This window comes from Halyomorpha halys, unplaced genomic scaffold, assembly GCF_000696795.3.
Source record: "Halyomorpha halys isolate HHAL.00 unplaced genomic scaffold, Hhal_1.1 Scaffold1391.1, whole genome shotgun sequence".
NCBI classification, from domain to species: Eukaryota; Metazoa; Arthropoda; class Insecta; order Hemiptera; family Pentatomidae; genus Halyomorpha; species Halyomorpha halys.
Window position 1 is genome coordinate 115376 of NW_027115008.1, and position 3770 is coordinate 119145.

General features: G+C 33.7%; 1 non-coding gene across 1 annotated transcript in view; it reads right to left on the bottom strand.

Moving 5' to 3' along the window:
* The window catches only part of LOC106689544 (uncharacterized), a 5062-nt gene extending 3310 nt beyond the window's left edge, over positions 1-1752 (bottom strand). Inside the window, exons 1-2 of the transcript XR_010844726.1 lie at positions 1636-1752; positions 982-1071 (exon numbers count right to left, since the gene is read on the bottom strand). This is a non-coding gene — a transcript (uncharacterized protein). The remainder of the gene's footprint in view (positions 1-981; positions 1072-1635) is intronic.
* Between the last annotated feature and the right edge of the window lie 2018 nt (positions 1753-3770).

Consider the following 3770-nt stretch of genomic DNA (forward strand, 5'->3'; position numbering starts at 1 on the left):
CCGCACCCGGACCATATTCCTTTCATCTTTACACACGGTCAATCAATAATCTTCCATTAATATACTTTAATTTTAAATAAATCTCATAATTCTCCCTGACCAAAAATTGTTGACATATAATTTATAATCTGATAAAACATACCATTTTTCTAACATCAGCCATCTTATCCTTCCCAAAACTTGTTCTTGCGTTACTAAACTTTGAAAAACAAGTAAATGTTTTATTTTTTTAATGATTGAGTCAAGTATATAATTTAATTGGACTAATGTTTGATTAAAAAAAAATAAAGTGAAATGACCACACTTGTTGGAAATAAAACGGTACTTTAACTTTCAAATAACTAATTTTTTACTAAACCAAATAAATTTCGCTATAGAAAAAAAAGGATTTATGGTATTGGCCTCATCCATCCTTCCAACCCAAAGCATAGGCGCTAACCCATGAGATTTTAGCGCATGAATGCTGCTAAATAATTTAACACAAGTTACTGTTAATTTTTTTAACTGTTTAATTTATAATATTAATATTAATTTAGCTAAGTTAATTGTATAATTGAACTAAACTAATTATATATATTAATTAAAATTTACCCCTAAACGCACAGTTTTTTATTTTAAAAAACGGCCAAAGCAAATCAATTTTTTTTTATGTAAAAATTTAAAACATTGTCACGGGAAAAAAATTTAAAAAATAAAAAAGTAATCAAAATTTTAATTTTAATTTTGGATATCGGTGGTAATACCTAGCTCCCTATGTAAACATAGGGTAAATATAGACGATTATTACAGAGAATAAATTCAATTCTCGATTATATTCGAATGTGAAAAAATATAGCAGCATAAAATACAACACTGCTAGATTTTTCTCGAGTATGCACATTTGGCCTGTTAAGCGCGCTCGAATTAACTCGATCGTACAAATTAAGTGGTTAAGATAGCTCATAGTCTACTTTTTAAAATATTTATTTTAATACTACCTACTGAATGTAACAAAGTGTAGTCTAAGATGAAGAAGCCACAAGCAGTGAACACCACCTCTCTCTTCATCGCAATGTCCAGCATCAACTTGTCCTGTAAGTGATTGTAAGCTCTTGAAAAACTGATGATTTTTAACGTTTAAATGTATTTTAATAATATATAAAATTTATTAGCTTGTACATTCAATATATTTTAGATAGAAGTCAAGATAGTTCTATGACTGCATAATATTTTGGACAGCACATTAGAGAACAAAAGGAGGCTGAGGGTTAGTTAGTTGTCTATTTTTCTTTTTTAGTTGGAGGATTGCGACCACATTGTACTGTAAGATAAATTTTATTTACTTAATATGAAGGGAGAAACAGAGGCTATGCCATATTATTATTATGCTATGCCAACTTCTATCTACTATCTATCTACTACCATTTTCCAGCAAAGAGGTTTATCCCCTTACAGGGAAGGTTATGTGTTTTTTAGATCTTCCTGGTATTAACATTTAAACTAATTATTTACAGGGCTATATTATTAAAATAAAAGCATTTACAAAGGAATTCGTTACTTTTCGATAACTTTACGAGTACTAATCAAGGTTTTAAGAGCATAAATCTAGTGAAATAATTATATAATAAAAATTATTAACACAAAATTAATACTTACGTTATCTACGATTTTGTTTTCCTTATCTTCGATCATGAGTTGGTAAAGAAGATTGTTAAATTCCTTGGACTGAAACATATTATCTCAATTTATGAAATAGTCTGTTGTGTCTATTTAATATTATTTGGTTCGAATGAGTTGTTTATTGGCAAATAAAATAAGTTATTATACGTATACGAAAATTACTATGATATACCATAAGAACGTTTTTCAACCTAATGAATATTTAAATAGGCATTCATGTATATATAATACAAATAAATTTAATGGCGTATCAGTAGTACTGTTGATCGGTTTCGGCATAAACAATATTTATTAATTGAGTTACAATGTTTACGACTGAATTACTCAACCAAATAAATACAAATATTAAAAACCTTTTTTAGCTAAAAAGAAAGTTCATAATACGATTATATGATCGAGAGATTTCAAAATAGGTTCATAACATTTACAATGTTGCCATCACATCACTCTCCCCAATGACATCGGCGCTGAACCGAACAGTCTGCTTCACTGCACGTCCAGAGCGGTTGTAATACACTGGCTGTGGTCGATGCTGTTCTGTGTCGAGGTCATTCGTAGGGTCGTCGTAACCATTAGGGATCGGCTGATCTGGGCTCACGTTGTTTTCTGCCGGTGTTGTGTTTGCATCTTCCCGGCGATGTCCCACCTTCAGTCCTTCTATTCAAATCGTTTGTGGACCTGATGGCAGCTGGATCTTTAATGTTTTCTCCTTCCGTGATATTACTCTATAGGGTCCAAAGTACGATGGAGTGTGCGGTAACCTAACGGAGTCGTCCCTTAGAAATACGTGGGAGCAGTCCTTCAAGTCACATGCTGCTGCGATATGGCGCCGGGCGTAGATTCTTCATGGCCTCCGGTAAGGTCTTCAACATCGATTTGGAGTCCTCCCGACGCTCTGATGCCTCAAAGAACTCTCCTGGGAAGCGTAGAGGCTGCCCAAATACTTGACATGTATGGTTACTATGGATATAGGGATTTAATGGTACTTGATAATACCTCACATGAAACAATAGGTAAGGCTACCAAGTGGAAAGCAGCTAGTGAACCAACTGTCTCTTGGATAAATGAAACGCTAATAAACAGAAGCATTATAGCAAAGGTAAGAGAAACAAAGTTAAAGGATGTCCACAGGGGGGAGTTCATTCTCCCCTCTTGTGGACCATAGTGGTAGACTGTCTCCTATATAAACTAACTAACAAAGGATTTAAAACTATAGGTTATGTAGATGACCTAGCTATAATAATAAGAAGCAAGCATAAAACAACTTTGATAGAGCGCAGGTAAATAGCTTTGAAGGTAACTTGGGATTGGTGCCGAGAACAAGGATTGAGCATGAATCCAAGCAAAACTACCATTGTACACTTTACAAGGGAGAGAATTCTTAATGTAGAATATTGCAAACTGGGATCAATACCATTAAAGATGTGAAATACTTAGGGGTAATCCTAAATCAGAAACTCAAGTGGAATTCCATATTAACAGAGTCAAAGTAAAAGCTAGAGCTTCGCTAAGGACATGTAAACGTTTATTTGAAAAAAATGGGGAATTAAACCCAAAATGGCGGAATGGTTATACACAAGGGTTATAAGACCATGATAACCTACACATCACCAATTAGGTGACCGAACAATGAGGAAAAAACCCACAAATAAAATTGGAAAAAGTACAATGATGCCATTCATAGGTGTGACAAGAGCGATTATAACATGCCCCACAGCAGCTATGGAGGCAATTCTGAACATAACTCTACTACATATCTGGATAAAAAAGTACCTTAAGTAAAGAACGTGACTGGAATTATAAACAAGGAAATTATCGAGTACACTTAAAGATCCTAAATAACATAAAGGGTAAAGAATGAATGAGTTTACGAAGTGACCATTTACCCAAAAAACTTGATTTTGAAAAAAAAGTATGTATTCCAGACAATGTGATATGGAGGAAAGGAGGCCCAAAATTTGAGAAGGGCGCATTGGTCTGTTATGCAGATGGATCAGTTAATGAAGGAAAAACAGGAGCTGGGGTTGTAGGACCAAATTGTAAAAGAACTCTAGCAATGGGAATTTACCAAACTGTCTTCCAAACTGAAATGCACGCAATAGAAATAGCGG